The sequence below is a fragment of the Scyliorhinus canicula genome, chromosome 2, assembly GCF_902713615.1.
Source record: "Scyliorhinus canicula chromosome 2, sScyCan1.1, whole genome shotgun sequence".
NCBI lineage: Eukaryota > Metazoa > Chordata > Chondrichthyes > Carcharhiniformes > Scyliorhinidae > Scyliorhinus > Scyliorhinus canicula.
In genome coordinates, this window is record NC_052147.1 from 163676693 (window position 1) to 163701951 (window position 25259).

Genomic DNA, 25259 nt, shown 5'->3' on the forward strand with positions numbered 1-25259 from the left:
GAAAATAGACCAAATGTATGAAGCTCTCAGAGAAATTATAATTTTGGAGGAGTTTAAAAATTCAATTCCTGATGTAGTGAGAACTCATGTGGAAGAGCAGAGGATTAGAACTGCGAGGTGAGCAACAGAAATGGCAGATGATTTTGAATTAGTTCATAAATCAAAGCTTGGTTTCCAACATCAGTTTCAGCCTGTGAGGGATAATAACTGGGGACATGAGAAATACTCAAGTGGTAAAGGTAAAGCTGATCTGATGGGAGACAATATGGTGAGTGTACCTCAATTTAAAACAGAAATCCAGGAGGGTGGAAGAGACATGAAAAGTTTCAAATGTTTCAGTGCAATAAACTAGGCCATGTAAAGTCACAGTGTTGGTGGTTGAAGAAAAGCACTGGGAAGGCTGATGTGGTAAAATAGGATAAGACAGTGGGGTTTGTGAAAGTGGGAAAGGAAAGCCCAAGTGAAGCGAAGGAGGTGCAAAAGATTGTGCAGCCTGATCAAGAGATGATTGATAAGAAGGTGCCAGATCTCTTTAAAGAATTTACTTGTGTGGGTAAAGTTTACTCATGTGTACCAGGAGGAGCAGGTAAAGAATTCACAATTTTAAGAGATACGACTGCTCGTCAATCTTTAATGGTAAGAGATTAGGAGTTGTGTAGTTTGTGAAGAATGTTGCCGGATAAAGTGGTAATATGTGGAATTCAGGGTGAGAGGAGTAGTGTTCCATTATATAAGGTAAGGTTGGAAAGTCCAGTGAAGAGTGGTGAAGTGGTAGTAGGAGTAATAGCGAAACTATCTTGTCCAGGAATACAGTTTATCTTGGGTTATAATATAGCTGGATTGCAGGTGGGAGTGATGCCTACTGTGTGAGCCAGTGCAGCACGGTAGCACAAGTGGATAGCAGTGTGACTTCACAGCGCCAGGGTCCCAGGTTTGATTCCCCGCTGGGTCACTGTCTGTGCAGAGTCTGCATGTTCTTCCCGTGTCTGTGTGAGTTTCCTCCAGGTTCTCCGGTTTCCTCCCACAGTCCAAAGACGGGCAGGTTAGGTGGATTGGCTATGATAAATTGTCCTTAGTGACCAAAAAAAAGGTTAGGAGAGGTTAGTGGGTTACGGGGATAGGGTGGAAGTGAGGACTTAGATGGGTCGATGCAGACTCGATGGGCCGAATTGCCGCCTTCTGCACTGTATGTTCTATGTTCTAAAATCAGACAACTGAAGTGTTGAAGGACGAATATCCTGGGATTTTTCTGGATTGTGTCGTCATAAGGTTGCAAAGTCACAGGTTAAGACAAGAGGAGAAATCAAAGAGTGAAGATGAAGTTGAAGTGCAATTATCAGAAACGATTTTTGATCAGATGGTTGAAAAAGAACAAGAATATGTGGAGGATGAGGCGGATATTTTTAGTTCAGGAAAATTGGCAGAGTTACAACACAAAGATATAGAAATAAAACGGATGCATCAGAAAGCATATACGGAAGAGGAATTAGAGTGTATACCAGACTGTTATTACCGTAAAAGTGATTTCTTGATGAGAAAATGGGGACCTTTACATATGCAGGTGGATAAAAGTGAGCAGAAGTTCATCAAGTAGTATTGCCAGTAGGGTATAGAAAGGAGGTGTTGCAAGTTGCACATGAGGTACCAGTGGGAGGTCATTTGGGAATAAGGAAAACTCAAGCTAAAATCCAGAAACATTTTTATTGGCCTGGACAACATAAAGATGTAGTTAAATTGTGTCAATCATGTCAAGTAATGGGGAAATATCAAGCAGTGATAAAACCAGCGCCCTTAATACCCATTCCAGCATTTGAGGAGCCTTTTACAAGGATTGTGTAGGACGGCTTCCTAAAACAAAAAGTGGAAATGATTATCTTTTGACTATAATGCATGTGTCTACTAGGTTTCCAGAGGCCATTCTAGTACGTAATATTACAGCTAAAAAGATTGTCATAGAATCATAGAATTTACAGTGCAGAAGGAGGCCATTCGGCCCATCGAGTCTGCACCGGCTCTTGGAAAGAGCATCCTACCCAAGGTCCACACTTCCATCGTATCTCCATAACCCAGTAACCCCACCCAACAATAAGGGCAATTTTGGACACTAAGGGCAATTTAGCATGGCCAATCCACCTAACCTGCACATCTTTGGACTGTGGGACGAAACCGGAGCACCTGGAGGAAACCCACGCACACACAGGGAGAATGTGAAGACTCCGCACAGACAGTGACCCAAGCCGTAAATCAAACTTGGGACCCTGGAGCTGTGAAGCAATTGTGCTATCCACAATGCTACTGTGCTGCCCTGTGGAGGAGTTATTTAAATTCTTTACTAGATATGGACTACCCACAGAAATACAATCGGATCAAGGATAAAATTTTACCTCAAGGTTATTCAAAGAAGTTATGGACAGCTTTGGAATAAAACAATTTAAATCAACTGCGTACCATCCAGAATCACGGGGAGCGTTAGAAAGGTGGCATCAGACATTAAAGACAATGTTGAGGGCTTATTGTCACGATTATCCAGAGGATTGGGATAATGGAATTCCATTCATATTGTTTGCAATTAGGGATGCACCTAATGAGTCAACCAAATTCAGTCCTTTTGAACTAATTTTTGGTCATGAGGTAAGAGGACCACTTAAATTGATTGAGGGGAAAATTGGTGAGTGAGAAATCAGAACTTTCATTACATGTCAAATTTTAGGGAACGATTAAATAGAGCAGGTGAATTGGCTAGACAACATTTAAAAGTTGCACAAAATATGATGAAAGGGTAGTGGACAGGAAATCCAAAGTTCGTAGTTTTGCCAGTGGAGATAAAGTTTTAGTACTGTTGCCAGTGGTAGGTGAACCTTTAAAAGCTAGGTTTTGTGGACCTTATCAGATTGAAAGGACATTAAATGAGGTGAATTATGTGGTAAAAACACCAGATTGAAGGAAAACTTACCAAGTGTGTCATGTGAATATGCTTAAAAGGTACTTTGAAAGGGAAGGAGAGAAAAAGGATGTTTTAATGATTCGAACTAAAAGTGACGAACCAAATCCAGATGACTGAATTTGTCTCAAATTAAATTGGACCACGAGGATGTTCTTAAAAATTGGGATAAATTGTTGAGTTAACTTCCAGAGGATAAACGGACTGACCTGAAAGAGTTATTGATATCACGTGGGCCAGTTTGTAGAGATAAATTGGGAAGTACTGAAATGGCTATACATGATGTAGATGTGGGAAATACTGTTCCAATCAAACAACATCCATATAGACTTAACCCTTTAAAATTGGCACAGGTTGACAAAGAGATTGAGAGTATGCTTAAAAATGACATAATTGAAATGGGTTGCAGCCAATGGAGCTCACCCATAGTGATGGTACCAAAGCCAGACGGTACCCAACGGTTGTGTGTGGACTATAGAAAGGTTAATGTAGTTACAAGAAAGGACTCTTATCCTATCCCACGTTTGGAGGATTGCATTGAGAAAGTGGGACAATCAGTTTTTATTTCCAAACTGGATTTACTTAAAGGTTACTGTCAGGTACCTTTATCCGAAAAGGCGAAGGAGATTTCAGCTTTTGTAACTCCAGATGGTATATACCAATTCAAAGTTATGCCATTTAGCATGAAAAATGCACCAACCACATTTCAACGGTTAACTAACAAAGTTGTTTCAGGATTACCCAATCGACAATCTGATAATTTTCAGCCAGACATGGACAGAACATTTGAAAGATCTGATGGAGTTATTCGATCAACTTCAGGAAGTGGGTTTGGTGATAAACCTAGCTAAAAGTAAATTTGGAAAGGCCCAAGTCACTTTCCTTGGCCATACAATCAGACAGGGTTCAATGGTCACACGGGATGTGAAACTAACATTATTGAGTAGTTTTCGATACCCTCAAGAATAAGGGAAATAATGCGATTTCTTGGCATGAGTGGATCTAATCGAATATTTGTGCAAAAGTTTTGTCGCGTGATTGCTCCACTGATGGACTTGCTGAAGAAACATCGAAAATTTCACTGGACAGCGGAGTTTCAATAGGCATTTGACTGCCTGAAAGCTGTGATAACCAATGCTCCTCTGTTGGAGAATTGCAAGGGACTCTGTGATCAGATTGAACTAAAGTATCTGACTTTAAAGAGACATGCCAAGGCGTAGATAAATGGATGGATCGTGCAGGAACCTTCTTGTTCAATGAGACTGTCAATCGAGAAGAATTTCAAGTTGGAGGAAGACGAACGAAAAACAAAATGGACTACATTATTATACCTGATTGTGTGTGTTGTTTTTTGAAACAAAAAAGTATATTTACTGTGTGCATTTCTTAAATGATAGTGAAAAGGTGAAAAAGAAATAATCTCGAAATTGATAGGTTTTTTTGTTGGGGAGAGGTTGCATGTGAGAGTACCTTTAGGAAATGGGTGTTTAAGAAGTGTACCTATAAGAAATCGGTGTTTATCAGTGATGTCAGAGTGTGGGTGGACCTGGGCTGTCTGTCAGCTTTTTACTTTAGTTTTAGGTTGTTTGCTGCAGGATGTGTTTTGGTTTTGTTTTCAGTGTTGGAGCTGAAACTAGACAAAGCAGGTGTCCTGCTGTTCTCTCTGCCATTACAATACTATGTCTTGATCATTTGGTGAATTCAGAATTATAAATGTTCTCCGTAGTGAATGTAAACCTAATGTGCTTCTATTAAAAGGTGTTTCTTTTGTCTTCTGGATTTTGTTTGGAAAGTTATTAAAGATTATTTAGTGTTGTATTCTTTGGGGGTTGTATTTGAATTGATGGTTGTTAAGATGTTCACTGTATGTTTTAAAAAGGTTAACTTGAGTTCATAGAATAAACATTGTTTTGCTTTAAAAATACTTTTCCATTTCTGCTGTACCACACCTGAGCCGTGTGCTCCCCATACCACAAACTATTAAAAGTTGTGGGTCAGGTGAACTCCATAATACACTTTGGGGTTCTCTAAACCCTGGCCCATAACAAATGTCAATTTCTTGGTTTGGATTTATCTTATTTTGTGTTCAGAACATACCAGGGCAATTTTTTATCTTGCTAGGGAGATACCAGTGTTGTAGCTGTACTGGAACAGCTTGGCTAAGGGCGCAACAAGTTCTGGAACACAAGTCTTCAATACAATTGCCGGAATATTCTCAGGGCCCATAGCCTTTGCAGTATCCAGTGTCTTCAGCTGTTTCTTGATATCATGTGAAGTGAATAGAATTGGCTAAAGACTGGCATCTATGGTGCTGGGAATCTTCAGAGGAGAGCGAGATGATCATGCATTCGACACCTCTAGTTGAAGATTGTTGCAAGTGCTTCACCCTTATTTTTTGTACTGGTGTTCTGGGCTCTTCCATCATTGAGGATGGAGATATTTGTGGAGCCGCCTCCTCCAGTGAGTTACTAATTGTCTACCACTGTTCACAACTGGATGTGACACGACTGCAGGGGTTAGATCTGGTTCACTAGTTGTGGAATTTATTAGCTCTGTCAATCACTTGCTGCTTATGCTGTTTGGCATGCAACAAGTCCTGTGTTGTAGCTTCACCACGTTGATGCCCCATATTAAGTCTGGGTGCTGCTCCTGTCATGCCCTCCTGCACTCTTTATCAATTTCTTGGTTTGGTGGCAATGGTAAAGTGGGGAGATATCCCAGGCCATAAGGTTACAGATTGTGGTTGAGTACAATTCTACTGTTGCTGATGGCCCACAGCATCTAATCTTTGCCTAGTCCTGAGTTTAAAATCTATCCCATTTAGCATGGTGGTAATGCCACACAACACAATGGAGGGAATCCTCAATGTGAAGACGAGACTTCATCTACACAAGGTTTTGTGTGGTGGTCACTTCTGTCATGGACAGATGCATCTGCAGCAGGCAGGTTGGTGAGGATGAGGTCAAGTATCTTTTTCCCTCTTATTGGTTTCCTCACCACCTACTGTAGTCCCAGTCTAGCAGCTATGTCCTTTAGGACTCGGCCAGCTCAGTACCGAGTCATTCTTGCCCTTGGACATTGAATTCCCCACTCAGGATACATTCTGCACTCTAGGCACCCTCAGTGCTTCCTCCAAAAAGCGTCCAACATGGAGCAGTACTGAATCAGCTGATGGTGGACAGTATGTGGTAATCACCAGGCGGTCTCCTTGACCATGTTTGACTTTATGCCATGAGACTTGGGCCAGCACGGTAGCACAGTGGTTAACACAGTTGCTTCACAGCTCCAGGGTCTCAGATTCAAGACCCGGCTTGGATCAATGTCTATGTGGAGTCTGCACGTTTCCCCGTGCCTGCATGGGTTTCCTCCGGTGCTCCGGTTTCCTCCCTCAGTCCAAAGATGTGCAGGTTAAGTGGATTGGCCATGCTAAATTGCCCTTAGTGTCCAAAAAGTTTGGGTGGGGTTATTGGGTTACGGGGATAGGGTGGAAGTGTGGGTTTGTGTAGGGTGCTCTTTCCAAGGGCCGGTGTGGACTCAATGGGCCAAATGGCCTCCTTCTGCAATGTACATTCTATGGTTCTATGATTCTATTACTTCATAGAGTCCAGAGTTGATGTTGAGAATTCTGAGGAGAACTCCCTCATGACTGTATATCACTGTGCCGCCACTTCTGCCGGGTCTATCCTGCTGGTGAGATGGGCATACTCAGGAATGCTGGTAGTGGTGTCTGCGACAGTGTCTGTAAGGTATGATTCCGTGATTATGACTGTGTCAGGCTGCTGCTTGATTAGTCTGTGAGACAGCTCTGCCAATTCTGGCATAAGCCCCCAGATTTTAATAAGGACGACTTTGTAGGTTCGGCAGGATTGAATTTGCCATTGCCGTTTCCAGTGCCTCCATCGATATTGGGTGGTTTGTCTGCTTTCATTCCTTTGATTTTTTTTAATGGTTTGAAGCAACTGAGTGGCTTGCTAGACCATTTCAGAGGGTGTGGAAGAGTCAGCCAAATTGCTGTTGGTCTGGAGCAAAATGTCAGCCAGACCAGGTAAAGACGGCAGATTTCCTTCCCTGAAGGATATTAGTGAGCCAGATAGGGTTTTATGACAATGGATAATGATTTCATGGTCACCATTAGACATTTAATTCCATTTTTTTTTGTAAATTAATAGAGGTGTTCCAGAAAGCAGTCATCTAATCTACATTTGATCTCTCCAATGTAATGGACACACCCTCCTGAGCAGCGAACACAGTATGCTAAAATACATGAAATACATACAAATCGCTGTTCTATCTGGAATGGTTGTTAGGGCCTTGGACAGTGAGGAGAGAAAAGGTGAAAGGGCAGGTGTAGCATCTTCTGTGATTTCGCAGGGAGGCATCATGGGAAGCGGACAGATTCCTGGTGTGATTGAAGAGTGGGTCAGCATGTCACAGAGGGAATGGGTCGAAGGAGGGGTGAAGCTATCTAGTGAAGGAAGACACCCTGTCTGGAACATTGAGAAAGGTAGTGAGGGAATGCAAGGATGCAGGGACGTGGGATGAAGGGAAAGGTCTTTCTTCTTGGGTCTGAGGGTCCTGTGGTTGGGTGGGGGAGGACTTATCTGAACAGGGATGGTGGGAGAAAGATAATCTTAGAGGGTGGGGACCGTTGATGCCTCATTTTAAGCCTGGTGCTGTTCGGGTCCTAGAGGTAGAATTGAGGATTCTAGGCAGTGGAGGAAATCAGTGAGCAGGGGGAGTAGGACGTAGGGTGGCATGTCCAAGGTGATAGTCAGGTGACTGAAGGTTTCATGAGGAATCACTGAAATGGATTGAACAGCAGCTCGGAATACGGGAGTGGTCAGGGTGGGTATCGGGAAGGTAACGAGTGTAGGTTCAGAGGGGAAACAATTGTTTATACAGACCATAATCCATTAAAGTTTTGAATGAAGTTTAAAGATTAAAATGCAAGACTGTTTAGATGGAGTTTATTTCTACAACCATGTAACTTAATTATACATGTAGCAGGAAGGTAAAAACATAATTGCAGATGCTTTATCATGACTTTGAGTTCTGAGAAGAATGGAACATTTAAAGACGGGAAAAAAAGACTAAAATGAACTATACATGCATGAATATGATGAGATATGTATCTTATAGTGTAATAATAGTGTTTAATAATAAAGTTAATAAAGTTGAAAAGGCTTTGGAAAACAAAGCCAACTTTTCATGTTTTTTAAGGGGGTGGTGTGATGAATGTAAGAAATTGTCCTATTTCATGTTTTATACATTTTTGCAAAAATGTTATTTAAACCTGGGTTAAGATACAGACAGACAAGTATGACTGCTAGAGCTGTGGTTAAGGTGCCATAAAAGTGGGGTCATCATTTATTTACAGATGAAGGATTCTGCTAATAGGTATTCTGCTTAGAACTGTTTACCCCTGTTTACAGATAGCTAGCGAATGGAATATTGTTTATGTTTGAAGGGACCCCTGGTGGTAGTTAATTTATGAAGTCATTGGATTGGATTGGATTGGATTTGTTTATTGTCACGTGTACCGAGGTACAGTGAAAAGTATTTTTCTGCAAGCAGCTCAACAGATCATTCAGTACATGGGGAGAAAAGGGAATTAAACAGAATTCAAGAAAATACATGAGAATGCATAATAGGGCAACACAATATATACAATGTAACTACATAAGCATTGGCATCAGATGAAGCATACATGGGTGTAGTGTTAATGAGGTCAGTCCATAAGAGGGTCATTTAGGAGTCTGGTGACAGTGGGGAAGAAGCTGTTTTTGAGTCTGTTCGTGCGTGTTCTCAGACTTCTGAATCGCCTGCCCGATGGAAGAAGTTGGAAAAGTGAGTAAGCCGGGTGGGAGGGATCCTTGATTATGCTGCCTGCTTTCCCCCGGCAGCGGAAAGTGTAGATGGAATCAATGGATGGGAGGCAGGTTCGTGTGATGGACTGGGTGGTATTCACGACTCTCTGAAGTTCCTTGCGGTCCTGGGCCAAGCAGTTGCCATACCAGGCTGTGATGCAGCCCGATAGGATGCTCTCTATAGTGCATCTGTAAAAGTTGGTAAGGGTTAATGTGGACATGCTGAATTTCCTTAGTTTCCTGAGGATGTATAGGCGCTGTTGTGCTTTCTTGGTGATAGCGTCGACGTGAGTGGACCAGGATAGATTTTTGGTGGTGTGCACCCCTAGGAATTTGAAATTGCTCACCATCTCTACCTCGGCCCCGTTGATGCTGATAGGGGTGTGTACAGTACTTTGCTTCCTGAAGTCGATGACCAGCTCTTTAGTTTTGCTGGCATTGAGGGAGAGATTGTTGTTGTTACACCACTCCGCTAGGTTCTCTATCTCCCTCCTGTATTCGGACTCATCGTTATTCGAGATCCGGCCCACTATGGTCGTATCGTCAGCAAACTTGTAGATGGAGTTGGAACCAAGTTTTGCCATGCAGTCGTGTGTGTACAGGGAGTAGAGTAGGGGGCTAAGTACCCAGCCTTGCGGGGCACCGGTATTGAGGACTATTGTGGAGGAGGTGTTGGTGTTCATTCTTACTGACTGTGGTCTGCTGGTCAGAAAGTCAAGGATCCAGTTGCAGAGTGGAGAGCCAAGTCCTAGGTTTTGGAGCTTTGATATGAGCTTGGTTGGGATTATGGTGTTGAAGGCGGAGCTGTAGTCAATAAATAGGAGTCTGATGTAGGAGTCCTTGTTTTCGAGATGCTCTAGGGATGAGTGTAGGGCCAGGGAAATGGCGTCTGATGTGGACCGGTTGCGACAGTATGCGAATTGAAGTGGGTCAAGGCGTTCCGGGAGTATGGAGGTGATGCGCTTCATGATCAGCCTCTCGAAGCACTTCATTACAACTGACGTCAGGGCCACCGGGCAGTAGTCATTGAGGCACGTTGCCTGGTTCTTCTTTGGTACCGGTATGATGGTGGTCTTCTTGAAGCAGGTGGGGACCTCGGAGTGGAGTAGGGATAGGTTAAAGATGTCTGTGAATACCTCTGCCAGCTGGTATGCGCATTGCATTTTGTGTTGACTAAACACGTTAAGGGACATCTTGTAAGAAGAGAGAAAGGAATGCCTTATGCTTTGTGTACAGATAATGTAATTAATAGAAGGAGCCAGGTCTGCCTGAAAAGGTAGTTTGTCCTTGAATTCTCAACTGGACAGAAGTGTTTTTGGTCCCTCCAAAGATTCTACACAGAGAAAAGAAAGTAGAAATCTGGTTGTTAACTTTATTCATGAGTGATATTTGAAATATATTGGTTTGCTTGATTGGAATCAAGTAACAGTTTTGGGAAGTAGGTTAAGGTTTTTCTCTTTTTCTCGAGAACTGTTATAACTTTTAACTGTAAAGCTGCTAAAGTGCTTCATTTGGTGCTTAAATTAAGATTTGTTTTACTGAAAAGATGCCTATTGGTCAGTGTTATCACTCCTGTCGTGCACCAACATTTCCTCACAGTTTTACAAATTACAAATAATTGCGTTCACATCCAGGATCCTAACAGTGCCCCATGTAAATCAATCTCCCAGCTCCAGGTTCCCATGTAAACTTCAAAACCCAGCTCCGAGCACTCCAGTGTATGTCATTCTTGAACCTTTGAGTTCTCCAGCTTTTACCAGCTCTCACAGCTGAGTTCCCCTGTCAACATCAAACACCCAGCTGAGTTCCCTGTGTACATCAGACACCCAGCTGAATAATCCTGCATACATTAAACTCCCAGCTGAATTCTCCTGTGTGCAATCATCTCACGACAGTGCTGAGTTCCCCTGTCAACATCAAACTCCCAGCTGAGTTCCCCTTTGTACAATCATCTCACGACAGTGCTGAGTTCCCCTTTGTACATCAAACTCCCAGCTGAATTCCCCTGCACAAATCAAAATCCCAGCTGAGTTCCCCTGTGTACAATCATCTCACGGCAGTGCTGAGTTCCCCTGTGTACATCAAACTCCCAGCTGAGTTCCCTTTTGTACATTGAACTCCCAGCTGAGTTGCCCTGTATACATCAAGCTCCCAGCAGAGTTCCCCTTGTGCAAATCAAACTCCCAGTTGAGTTCCTCTGTGTAGGTCAACTCCCAGCTCTTGAGTACTTCACACATCAAGATCTGAGTAACTCTGTGTACGTTCACTTCCAATTTGAGTACCTCTGTGTACGTCACACATCCTGCTCTGAGTTCCCCTGTGTATTTCAATCTCCCAGCTCTGAGTTCCCATGTGTTCATTTAACTCCCATCTGAGTTCCCCTGTGTACATCAAACTTCCAGCTGAGTTCCCTTGTGTACATCAAACTCCCAGCTGAGTTCCCCTGTCTACATCAATTTCCCTGCTGTGTTCCCCTGTGTAGATCAATCTCCCAGCTGAGTTCCCCTGTGTACATCAAACTCCCAGGTGAGTTCCCGTGTACATCAAACTCCCAGCTGAGTTCCCTTGTGTACATTAAACTCCCAGCTCTGTTGGACGTTGCACCAGAGGCTGTTTCTGTTCATTCCTTTGTTCAGGACTGGTCTGTTGCGTCAACATCATGTGGTTAGAAAATCATTTGAAACATTCCTGCGGCTGCATGTGATATTTTCTTGCCGGCGAGTGTATAGGCTGTGACCCTGTGGCTCAAGATCTGAGCCGTGACATGTGATCATGTGGTGCAGGGACACAGAGCTCTGTAACTGTACACACTGAACACTGACTGAACAGTGATACTGCAGGAGTTCGGGAACGTAGTTCACCAATGATACTGAGTCCTCATGAGCAATTTTTATTGAAATTCATCCTTTTCGGTCAGTTAATTGCACCTGGTGAGACTTTCTCTAAAAGTGGTAATGTATAGAATTCAAAATAAAATCCGGAAAGTTACTAGCAAGCTTATTGCTCCAAGACATTATTAAGATTTAATGTGTCAATGCCTGGTATAAAATTGTTATAAAAATGAGAATTCATTAAAATAGTGTTATTAAAATATAAAATCCTCAAAATGTAGTGTTATTAATGCATAATCTTAATGCTGTGGTATAATGTATTGTGTTTTAACCAGTGACATTAATTAATAAGAGAACAGTGAGGTCTTATCTTTCATAATGAACATTTTGTGGGAATAATTGAGTTATATATGTGTCTTGTGGCAACAAATATTTGGATAAATTTTCTTCTACTTGCTATTTCGAAAATAACAGATACAACTACACCAGAAGCATCAGAGTAAATCTTCACACATGCCCATACAATGTCTTAGAGAACTTAGCGTATAATAGAAATCTAGTGAGGAGTAAGTCAGGAATGGGTTACAGTTTTTTTTTTACTCCTATTGAATGTAAAGTAAACCCTTTTTTTTAAAGAAATCACATGAATTGTAAAGGGTTTACTGAGTGTTTCTTTATATGTTGCTGTTTAAAATGATTCTTTCATGGAATTTGAACATCTCTGACCAGGACAGCATTTATTGCCTATCCCTAACTTCCTTTGATAAGGTGGTGCTGATCGCCTTCTTGAACTGCTACAGTTCATTCAGTGTTTCCTCTGCTGAAGTCTCTCTGGACACCGCCTCTGTCACTTGAAATCTTGCCTCAGTGGCTGGTGTGTTCTGGGTGTGTCTGTCTGTGACAGCTATTGTTTCCATGCCCAGTACTTTGCATTTTTAATGTCTCTTCCTTCGTTAGTTATAAGTTTTAATGGATTTCTGAACTCTTCACCCTCCCTTCAGGGTGATTTGTTGGTTTCTCATCTTCACCTTGGAATGTGGCCTTGCACTTTTAAGCAATTTTCTCTGTCTCAGTTCAAATTACAAAATTTCCAGTCAGTTGAAAGTTGAACAATCACATTGTCAAAAATATAAAAAGATAGCCTTGTGACAGATGTTAAACTGAAGCTCCATTTGCATTCATAGGTCCAGATCACTTTCCAATGTAAAGCAGGGTTTTATTTCTCATTATCCCAGCCAATATTTTTCCATCAACCAATATCACTTGACGTTATCTGGTAATCTACTCATTGGCATTTGTGGGACCTTGCTGTATCCAACTTCTGTGTTTCCTATTATTACAACAGTGTTTACAGTTCAAAAGTAGTTAATTGGTAGTTAAAAACTGCAACTGGAGCTTTACATAGCTATTCATACCTTATGTTTTTGGTCTTTTTTAGGTTCGGCAGCAACTTCTAGCTCATTTTCCAGGTTGGTGACATTCTGTGGACTGCTTATGTCAAACTATTGCTATATTTGCCCCTAATTTCTTATTTCAGGATGTTCCCCTTTGAAAAACCTATTCTCATGTTTCTACATTGCATGGATGGTTAACTCTTTACAGTTAATGACAGTGTGAGAGGTGACCTAGTTAATGACAGTACGAGAGGTGACCTATCTTTCATGTATACAAGATGGAGAAAATGTGATTGCTGACATTGGTGAGGGTATGCAGTGGTTTTGAGGCCAGTATGAGGGGCATTACAATATATTCTATGATGAATCTGACAAAGGAGCAATGTTGGAAAGTTGGATCCTGTTGACTCATGCTTATGTATGAATGTGTCTAATCTATCGTCAAGCCACTCCTAAGGGGTGGCTTATGTTTATTTATTAAATTCCAACCATTTACAGCTAATAAGTTTTTGGCATACCAAATAGTATTTTCTGATTATACTTACAAAGCATTGTTGACACATAGTAAGGTGGGCCACTTGTTTCATATGTGAAACTGAATCTTTGTAATTGAATTGATTTTGCTCAACCTTGGGAAATGGCGATGTATTGGTAATATCATTGGATTAGCAATGCAGAGACCGAAGCTAATACTCTGGAGACACCGGTTCACATCCCACTGTGTAGAATTTAAATTCAATTAATTGATGGGTATGGAATTAAAAGTCAGTCTCAGAAATTGTGAACATGAAACTAATAATAATAATCTTACGGAGTTGGTTTAGCACAGTGGGCTAAACAGCTGGCTTGTAATGAAGAACAATGCCAGCAGCGCGGATATCAGCCTCTCCGAACAGGCGCCGGAATGTGGTGACTAGGGGCTTTTCACAGTAACTTAATTGAAGCCTACTTGTGACAATAAGTGATTATTATATTATTATTATTAGGATTACAGCGACTCTGCAATGAAGTTACTGTGAAAATCCCCTTGTCACACTCTGGCGTCTGTTCGGGTACACTGAGGGAGAATTTAGAATGTCCAATTCACCTAACAAGCACGTCTTTCAGGACTTGTGGGAGGAAACCGGAGCACCCGGAGAAAACCCACACAGACACGGGGAGAACGTGCAGACTCCTCACAGACAGTGACCCAAGCCAGGAAACAAACCTGGGTCCCTGGCGCTGTGAAGCAACAATGCTATCCACTGTGCTACCATGCTGCTATCATCCACTATTGCATCAGCTTGACGTCAGTGATAGTGAAATTGTTGGAAAAGATTCTCAGAGATAGGATCTATGCACATTTGGAACTGAATGGTCTTATTAGTGACAGACAGCATGGTTTTGAACGAGGGAGGTCATGTCTCACTAAATTTTTTTTTTAATTTAGAGTACCCAATTCATTTTGTTTTCCAATTAAGGGGCAATTTAGCGTGGCCAATCCATCTAGCCTGCACATCTTTTGGGTTGTGGGCGCGAAACCCACGCAAACATGGGGAGAATGTGCAAACTCCACACGGACAGTGACCCAGAGCCGGAATTGAACCTGGGACCTCGCGCCGGGAGGCCGCAGTGCTAAACCATTACGCCACCGTGCTGCCCTATGTCTCATTAATTTGATTGAATTTTTTGAGGAGGTGACAAAAATGATTGACAAGGGAAAGGCTGTGGATGTTGTCGACATGGTCTTCAGTAAGGCATTTAATAAAGTCTCTCATGGCAGGCTGGTGAAAAAGATTAGACCACATGGGTTAAGGGGTGAACTAGCTGGATGGATCCAGAACTGGCTTGGCCATAGAAGACAGAGGGTAGCAGTAGAAGGGTTTTTTTCTGAATGGAGGTCTGTAACTAGTGGTGTTCCGCAGGGATCGGTACTGGGACCTCTGCTCTTTGTAATATTTATAAATATTTAGAAGAAAAAGTAGCGGGTCTGATTAGCAAGTTTGCAGGTTATACTAAGATTGCAGGAGTTGTGGATAGTGATGAAGATTGTCAGAGAATACAACAGGATATAGATAGACTGCAAAATTGGGTAGCGAAATGGCAGATGGAATTTAACCCGGACAAATGCAAGGTGATGCATTTTGGTAGATCCAATTCAGGTGGGAGCCATATAATAAATGGCAGAGCCATCAGGAGCATAGAGACACAAGAGACCTGGGCATGCAGGTCCACAGATCCTTAAAAGTGGCAGCACAGGTGGAAATGGTGGTAAAGAAAGCATATGGCATGCTTGCCTTCACAGGACGGGGTATCGAGTATAAAAGCTTGAAAATTATGTTACAATTATATAGAACGTTGGTTAGGCCACATTTGGAATACTGTGTCCAATTCTGGTCACCACACTGCCAGAAGGACGTAGAGGCTTTGGAGAGAGTACAGAAACGTTTTACCAGGATGTTGCCTGGTATGGAGGGTATTAGCTATGAGGAGAGATTTCATAAACTGGGATTGTTCTTCCGAGAGAGATGGAGGCTGAGGGGCGACCTGATAGAAGTTTATAAAATTATGAGGGGTATAGATAGGGTGAACAGTTGGAGGCTTTTTCCCAGGGCGGAAATTACATTTACAAGGGGGCACAAGTTCAAGCTGAGGGGGGAAAGGTTCAGTGGAGATGTGCGGGGGATGTTTTTTATACAGAGGGTGGTGGTGGCCTGGAATGCACTGCCAAGTGAAGTGGTTGAGGCAGATACGCTAGCGACCTTTCAGACTTATCTGGATAGAGATATGAACAGACGGTGTATAGAAGGATACAGGCAGTTGGTCTAGCTGGGACAAGTGATGAACGCAGGCTTGGAGGGACGAAGGCCTCTTCCTATTCTGTATCATTCTTTGTTCTTATTGTATAAACCTTGGTTCACTAATGCCCTTTAGGGACGATAATCTGCTGTTATTATCTGGTCAGGCCTACATGTGACTCCATACACACAGCAATGCAGTTGACTCTAAAATGGCCTAGCAAGCCATGCAATTATACCAAATGCTACAAAGTCAAAAAGAAATGAACCCAGACAGCCCACCCAGTGTCAGCCCTGCAAAATCCTTCTTACTAACATCTAGGGGATTGTATCAGCATTGGGAGAGTTTGCTAACAGACTAGAGTCAAGCCACAGCCTGACATAATCATACTCACTGATCATACTGTAATAACCCTCACGAGACACATGGGGACCCCAATTGGTCTCCCCATAGGGCTCATGGAATACAAGCTCACCCACTACTGGCAGAGACCCAACAGCTGGAGCTTGTAGAAAATGACTTCTAAAAGCCAGCCCAGAATGCGACCGGAGCTGTAAATCGCATTGTGGCCCTTACTTTTGTTGCTGAATCAAACCTCTTTTGGATTTACCTTCTCTGGCCTCCTGAGCTATTATACATTCGTTACAGACAATGGGCGGGATTCTTTGGCTGCGCCCGCCCGGCAATCTGAAATTTCCTCCCGAGGTCAATGGATCTTTACGTGGTCTGAGTCCCGCACATGGCGATCCTGCAGTGGGTGGGCCGGAAGAAACCAGCACAATGTCCCAGACACCACCATTACCATCCTCCATATGTCTGTCCCACCAGCATAGCAGGTCCACCTGAGGTGGCAGCACAGTGAGAGACAGTCAGGAGGGACATGCCTTGGGAGTCTTCAACACTAACTCTGGACTCCAAGAAATCTCATGGCATCAGGTCAAACATGGACAAGGAAAACCCCTGCTGATTATCACCTACTTCCCCACCTCAGTTGATGAATCAATACTCCTCCATGTACTGAACATAACTTGGAAGAAGCACTGGGGGTGGCATGGGTGCAGAATGTCCACTGTGTAGAGGACTTCAATGTTTACCAGCAGGAGCAGCTCAGTAAAACCACTACTGACAGAGTCCTAGAGGCCATAGCTGCAAGACTGTGGCACGTGGGAGGGAACCGAAAAGAGCAAAAACCTACTTGGCCTTGTCCTCTCAATTCTTTAAAGAAGTAACTAATAGAGTTGACCAGGGAGAACCTGGTTCTGTTGACCAGGGAGTGGGCGGCACGGTAGCACAGTGGTTAGCACTGTGGCTTCACAGCTCCAGGATCCCAGGTTTGATTCCCAGCTTGGGTCACTGCCTGTGCGGAGTCTGCACGTTCTCCCCGTGTCTGCGTGGGTTTTCTCCGGGTGCTCCGGTTTCCTCCCACAGTCCAAAGGTGTGCAGGTTAGGTGGATTGGCCATGCTAAATTTCCCCCAGTGTCGAAAAAGGATAGGAGGGGTTACTGGGTTACAGGCAAAGGGTGGAAGTGTTGGTTTCAATGGGGTTGGCTTTCCAAGGGATGGTGCAGCCTCAATAGGCCAATTGGCCTCCTTCTGCACTGTAAATTCTATGTTCTATGTTCTCACTGGTGGATGTGGTTTATTTAGACTTTCAGAAGGCTTTTTACAAGGCCTCCCATAGCAGATTACTGTGTTAAGTTAAAGCGTAAGGGACTCTGGGTAGTGCCTTGAGATGGACAGAATGCTGGTTAGCAGACAGAAAGCAAAGAGTTGGAATAAATGGGTCTTTTTCCGATTGGCAGGCAATGACTAATGGGGTACCGCAGGGATCTGTGGTAGGACTCCAACGTTTTGCATCATATATTAATGATTTGGATAAGGGAACCAAATCAGAGCTGTGAGGAGGATACAGAGATGTTCAGCGTGATTTGAACAGGTTGAATGAGTGGACATATGCATGGCAGATGCAGTATAATGTGGATCAATATGAGGTTATCCACTTCGGTAGCAAAAATAGGAAGGCAGATTATTATTTCAATGGGTGTAAATTGGGAGAATGGGATACTCAGCGAGACCTTGGTTTTCTCATGCACCTGTCGCTGAAAGTAAGTGCGCAGGTGCAGCAATCAGGAAAGAAGGCAAATGGTATGTTGGGCCTTCATAGCGATAGTATGAGTAGATAAATAGGGATGTTTTATTGCAATTGTATAGGGTATTGTTGAGGCCACACCTCTATTATTGTGTGCAGTTTTGGTGTCCTTTTATGAGGAAGGATGTTCTTGCTATGTATGGAGGGAGTGCAGCGAGTGTTTACGAGGCTGATTCCTGGGATGGTGGGACTGTCATATGAGGAAAGACTAAATAGGTTAGGATTATATTCATTGTAGTTTAGAAGAGTGAGAGGGGATCTCATAGAAAATTACAAGATTCTAACAGGATTAACTAGGATAGATTCAAGAAAGAATGCTCCCGATGGTGGGGGAGTCCAGAACTAGTGGTTATAGTTTAAGGATAAGGGGAAACCATTTTAGAACTGAGGTAAGGAGAAATGTCTTCACCCAGAAAGTTGGGAATCTGTGGAATTCACTACCACAGAAAGTAGTTGAGGGCAAAATGTTGTGTAATTTCAAGAAAGAACTAGGTATAACTCTTGGGGCTAAAGGGATCAAGGGATATGGGGTAAGATCAGGGTATTGAACTTGATGATCAGCCATGATCATAATGAATGGCGGAGCAGACTCGAAGGACGGAATGCCTCCTCCTGCTTCTATTTTCTATGTATGTTTCTATGTAAATGCTACTAATATCTGGGGGATTGAACCAGCATTGGGAGAGTTTTCTGACAGACTCGAAATGTTAGCTCTGGTTTTTTCTCCACAGACACAGTCAGAACTGCTGAGATTGTCCAGCAGTGTCTGTTTTTGTTTCATATTCCAGCATTGGCAGTAATTTACTTATATCTGAATGTACAAGACAAGCCTGAAGCATTTGTAAACATCTTCAGCCAGAAATGCCGAGTGGATTATCCTTCTCAACTTCCTCCAGAGGTCCCCAGTATCTCAGGTACCAGTCTTCAGCCAAATGGCTGAAGGGACTGAATACTGCAATGTCCATAAGTTTGACAACATGCTGGCAATAGTACTGAATACTAGTGCTTCAGAACAAACTGTGTGTCTAGCTCCTAGCCAATACAGCTACAACACTGGCATTTACTTGATAATGTAGAAACTTGCCCAGATATGTCCTGTAAACAAAAAGCTTGTCAAATCCAATGCGGCATATTCCCACACTTGCTGTGTTTTATCGTCTGCCCACCAGCATTGCGTGAGTTAACGTTTTTGGCTTATTGTTGCCACTTCATCAATCCACTTGCAATCACAACAAAGTGACAGAATTAAAAATGCTATAAGTGACATTTACACAGTAAAGATGGGAGAGTCTGCCCTTGACATCAAGGTAGCATTTGACCGAGTGTGGCATCAAGGAGCTCCAGCAAAACGGGAATTCGGGAGAAAACGCTTCATTTTTTTTTGTATTTTGAATCATCCCCCTCACAGGATCATGTGGCCCTGCTCACCCGAACCATCCTCCTCACAGCATCATGAGGCCCTGCTTGCCGAGAACATCCCCCTCATTGGATTATGAGGCCCTAATCTCCATGAACATCCCCTCACTGGATCCTGAGGCCCTACTTACATAGATGCATAGAAGATAGGAGCAGGGGCAGGCCTTTTGGCCCTTCGAGCCTGCTCCGCCATTCATCACGATCATGGCTGATCATCCAACTCAATAGCCGAATCCAGCTTTGATCAAAGGCTATGGGGCTATGGGATTGAAGGTGGATAAATCCCCAGGGCCTGAGAATCTGCATCCCAGAGTGCTTAAGGAGGTGGCTCTGGAAATAGTGGATGCATTGGTGGTCATCTTCCGGGATTCTCTAGACTCTGGAACTGTCCCTGCAGATTGGAGGGTAGCTCATGTCACTCCGATATTCAAAAAGGGAGGGAGAGAGAAAGCAGGGAATTATAGACCAGTAAGCCTAACATCGATAGTGGGGAAAATGCTTGAATCCATTATCAAGGACTTTATAGCGGAACATTTAAAAAGCAGTGGCAGGGTCAGTCAGAGTCAGCATGGATTTATGAAGGGAAAATAATGCTTGACAAATCTGTTGGAGTTCTTTGAAGAGGTGACCAGTACAGTCGACAAGGGGGAGCTAGTCGATGTGGTATATTTGGACTTTCAGAAGGCGTTTGACAAAAATCCCGCATAAGAGATTATTCTGTAAAATTAAAGTGAATGGGATTGGGGGAAAAGTATTGAGATGGTTAGGAAACTGGTTGGCAGAGAGGAAACAAAGAGTAGGGATTAATGGGTCCTTTTCAAATTTGCAGTAACTAGTGGGGTACCACAGGGATCGGTGCTGGGACCCCAGCTATTCACAATATATATTAATGATTTGGATGAGGGAACAAAATGTAACATCTCAAAGTTTGCAGATGATACCAAATTAGCTGGGAGGGTGAACTTTGACAAGGATGCAGGGACCCTATAGCAAGATCTGGACAGGTTGGACGAGTAGGCAAATTAATGGCAGATGCAGTATAATTTGGATAAGTGTGAGGTTATTCACTTTGGAAGCAAAATCAGGAAGGCAGATTACTACCTGAATGGTTATAAATTGGGAGAGGGGAGTGTGCAGCGGAACCTGGGTATCCTTGTGCATGATACGCTGAAGGTAAACATGCAGATGCAGCAGGCGGTAAAGAAGGCTAATAAAATGTTGGAAGAAGCAGGGATGTGTTGCTGCAATTGTACAGTGCCTTGATGAGGCCACACCTGGAGTATTGTGTTCAGTTTTGGTCTCCTCGGAGAAAGGATGTTCTTGCTCTCGAGGGAGTGCAGCGAAGATTTACCAGACTGATTCCAGGGATGGCAGGATTGTTGTATGAGGAGAGATTGACTACGCTGGGATTGTTCTCGCTGGAGTTCAGAAGAATGAGGGGGATTTCATGGAGACTTATAAAATTCTAACAGGACTAGACAGGGTAGATGCAGGGAGGATGTTACCAATGATGGGTGTGTCCAGAACCAGGGGTCACAGTCTGAGGATTCAGGGTAAACCATTTCGGACAGAGATAAGGAGACATTTCTTCACTCAGAATGGTGAGCCTGTGGAATTCGTTACCAGAGGAAGTAGTTGATGTAAAACTTTGAATATTTTCAAGAGGCGGCTGGATATAGCACTTGGAGAGAATGGGATCAAAGGCTATGGGGAGAAACCGGATTAGGCTATTGAGTTGAATCATCAGCCATGATTGTGATGAATGGCGGAGCAGGCTCAAAGGGCCAAAAGGCCTCCTCATGCTCCTATCGTCTATGTATCTATGTATGTGAAAAATTCCACAAAATTAGTTAGGCACGACCTGCCCTTAATGAACCCACGCTGCATCTGTCCAATGGGCCAATTTCCAACCAGATGCCTCGCTATTTCTTCTTTGATGATAGATTCCAGCATCTTCCCTACTACCAAAGTTAAGCTAACAGGCCTATAATTACCCACTTTCTGCCTACCTCCTTTTTTAAACATTGGTGTCACGTTTGCTAATTCCCAATCCGCCATGACCACCCCAGAGTTTAGTGGTAAATTATCACTAGTGCATTTTCAATTTCCCTTGCATCTGTTTTAGCACTCTGGGATGCATTCCATCAGGGCCAGGAGACTTGTCTACCTGTAGCCCCATTAGCTTGTCCATCACTACCTCCTTAGTGATAACAATCGTCTCAAGGTCCTCACCTGTCATAGCCTCATTTCCATCAGTCACTGGCATGTTATTTGTGTCTTCCAATGTGAAGACCGACCCAAAAAATCTGTTCAGTCTCTCAGCCATTTCCTCATCTCCCATTATTAAATCTCCCTTCTCATCCTCTAAAGGACCAATATTTACCTTAGCCACTCTTTTTTGTTTTTTATATTTGTAGAAACTTTTACTATCTGTTTTTATATTCTGAGCAAGTTTACTCTCATACTCTATCTTACTCTTCTTTATAGCTTTTTTAGTAGCTTTCTGTTGCCTCCTAAAGATTTCCCAATCCTCTAGTCTCCGACTAATCTTTGCCACTTTGTATGCTTTTTCCTTCAATTTAATACTCTCTCTTATTTCCTTAGATATCCACGGTCGATTTTCCCTCTTTCTACCGTCCTTCCTTTTTGTTGGTATAAACTTTTGCTGAGAACTGTGAAAAATCGCTTGGAAGGTGCTCCACTGTTCCTCAACTGTTTCATCATAAAGTCTTTGCTCCCAGTCTACCTTAGCCAGTTCTTCTCTCATCCCATTGTGATCTCCTTTGTTTAAGCACAAAACACTGGTGTTTGATTTTACCTTCTCACCCTCCATCTGTATTTTAAATTCTACCATATTGTGATTGCTGCTTCCGAGAGGATCCCTAACTATGAGATAATTAATCAATCCTGTCTCATTACTCAGGACAGATCTAGGAAAGCTTGTTCCCTCATAGGTTCCATTACATACTGTTCGAGGAAACTATTGCGGATACATTCTATAAACTCCTCCTCAAGGCTGTCTTGACCGACCTGGTTAAACCAATCGACATGAAACATAAACTGAAATTTTGCCATGATGCAGGGAGTCCAGCTGTTTATCCTTTCCAGATATGTATATCCACAAATTTCTGATATCATCCTTGTAAATCTTCTCTGCACTCTCCCTAATGTCTCTATTTCCTCTTTATATTAGAGCAAACTGGACCCAAACAGTACTTTATTGTGTGATTTGGCCCAGGTCTGATACAAGTTTAGAATAACTTCCCAACTTTCCACTTCTCTTTCAAAATAAAGGCCAATGCTTGGTTTACTTTTTCTTATGGTCATGCAATGACCATCGACCTTTGGTGATTGATTGATTTGTACTCTTAGAGTTCCCTTTTTCCTAACCCTACACTTGCATCTTCCAAATAATAAGTGAATTCCTTATCGTCTGATCAAGAGAAGCTAGAGAAGCCGAATGAGGCAAGTGAGACTGAGTAATGTTGTCAAATGCTATTTTATACCAAAACAATTACTTGGTTTATTGAGTGGGCTGAAACTGCAGATTAAGCTTTGAAAGGTTGCAAAGTCACCTCAACAGCATGTCTGAACAAACAATTCCATAATTACACCTGACAATTTACAAAGCTCTCAGGGCTGTCTCGGGAATAGACACTCATTGAGAACAGTAAGCGCAAAGGAGTGTGAACTGCCATTTCCTGAATCACTCATAAAGCATTCAGACATAATCATAATCAGCTGGATGAGGAATGGGCCCCTGCTGAAGACCAACAATGTTAATTTGATTATTTTAAACAATGGACTTGAAATGAGCTAATTCTGACTATGTTTAGCAACTGGTCAGTTTGTAAAGGCAGGTCATGTGACAGCATGCTAGCCCTTTTTTAAAGTAGATTTCTAGAATTGCTGAGCAACACAACCAAGGGTGGAATTGTCCCAGAATTAGTGAGTATGGAAATTGGTGCTTTTCCCACTGGCCGCAATGGTGGGTTTTCGCTCCATACCGTCCCCGTCCTGCCACATAAATTATGTAGCCACGTGAAACTTGCTGGATCACGGGCGGGTGGCCTCTGGTTCACTAGCCCGAGGTGATGACCTCACCACTTCCTCAATCTGGACGCCATATTTAAACAGGCACACAGCACACAATTCTCGGAAAGCAGGGCCTCATGATCTAGTGAGGGGATGTTCTCGGCAAGAAGGATGTCATGATCCAGTGAGGGGAGTGATTCGGGTGAGCAGGGCCTCATGATCCAGTGAGGGGGATGGTTCAGGTGAACAGGGCCTCATGATCCAGTGACGGGAATGTTCTCAGCAGGCAGGGCCTCAAGATCCCGTGAGGGATGTTCTGGGAGAGTAGGGCCTCATGATCCAATGAGGGGGAGTTCTCGGAAAGCAGGGCCTCATGATTCTGTGAGGGGAATGATTCTGGTGAGCAGGGCCTCAGGATCCAGTGAGGGGGGTGGTTTGGGTGAGCAGGGTCTCATGGTCCAGTGAGAGGGATGTCCTCAGCAAGCAGGGCCTCATGATCCTGTGAGGGGAATGATTCGGGTGAGCAGGGCCTCAGGATCCAGTGAGGGGGGTGGTTTGGGTGAGCAGGGCCTCATGATCCAGTGAGGGGGATGGTCTCAGCAAGCAGGGCCTCATGATCCAGTGAGGGGAATGTTCTCGGAAAGCAGGGCCTCATGATCGAGTGAGGTGGATGATTCGGGTGAGCAGGATCTCAGGATCGAGTGAGGGGGATGATTCGGGTGAGCAGGGCCTCATGATCGAGTGAGGGGGATGATTTGGGTGAGCAGGAACTCATGATCCAGTGAGGGGGATGGTCTCAGCAAGCAGGGCCTCGTGATCCAGTGAGGGGGATGTTCATGGAGAGTATTACCATTGATGACATTACCAGTGCAGTAGACAACAGGGATGTTGTATATCTGAATTTCCAGAAAGCTTTTGACAAGGTGCCAATCCAAAGGTTGCTGCATAAGATAAAGAAGCACGGCATTAAAGGTAAAGTAGTAGCATGGATAGAGGATTGGTTAATTAATAGAAAGCAATGAGTGGGGATTAATGGGTGTTTCTCTGGTTGGCCATCAGTAGCTAGTGGTGTCCCTCAGGGATCAGTGTTGGGCCCACAATTGTTCACAATTTACATAGATGATTTGGAGTTGGGGACCAAGGGCAATGTGTCCAAGTTCGCAGATGACACTAAGATGAGTGGTAAAGCAAAAAGTACAGAGGATACTGGAAGTCTGCAGAGGGATTTGGATAGGTTAAGTGAATGGGCTAGGGTCTGGAAGATGGAATACAATGTTGACAAATGTGAGGTTATGCATTTTGCTAGGAATTAAAGAAAAAGGGATTATTATTTAAATGATAAAATATTAAAACATGCTGCCAGGGAGCGGGACCTGGGTGTCCTCGTGCATGAGTCGCAAAAGGTTGGTTTGCAGGTGCAATAGGTGATTAAGAAGGCAAATGCAGTTTTGCCCTTCATTGCTAGAGGGATGGAGTTTAAGACTAGGGAGGTTATGCTTCAACTGTACAAGGTGTTAGTGAGACCACACCTGGGGCGAAATTCTCCGCGGACCGACGTGACGCCCATTTCCGGCGGTAAAAAGCGGTGTGCATGACTCCGGCGTCCGGGCCTTCTTTTCTGGCAATCTCCGTTCCCGGAGGGGCCAGCAGCTGACTGACGCGATATGCGTCAGTTTCACCAGCTGCGGAAGTGGTGAGACCCGGCGTTTTTTGGAGGAGGAGGAGAGAGACAAACCCGGCATTTGGGGGGGGGGGTTCCGGCATTTGGGGGGGGGGGGGTTCCGGCATTTGGGGGGGGGGGTTGCGGCATGTGGGGGGGGGGGGGGGGGTTGCGGCATGCGGGGGGGG

At 43.6% G+C, this 25259-nt stretch overlaps 1 protein-coding gene across 5 annotated transcripts in view; it reads left to right on the plus strand.

Annotated features, from left to right (window-relative positions):
• Nucleotides 1-11574: 11574 nt before the first annotated feature.
• The window catches only part of mlphb (melanophilin b), a 206751-nt gene continuing 193066 nt past the window's right edge, over nt 11575-25259 (plus strand). For 4 of the 5 annotated variants that reach the window (XM_038788445.1, XM_038788469.1, XM_038788464.1 and 1 more), the window contains exons 1-2: nt 11575-11720; nt 13078-13108. The gene's annotated coding sequence lies outside the window, so the exon portion shown is untranslated. Of the gene's footprint in view, nt 11739-13077; nt 13109-25259 lie in introns of all 5 variants that reach the window. The other variant, XM_038788450.1, reaches the window with a different exon arrangement.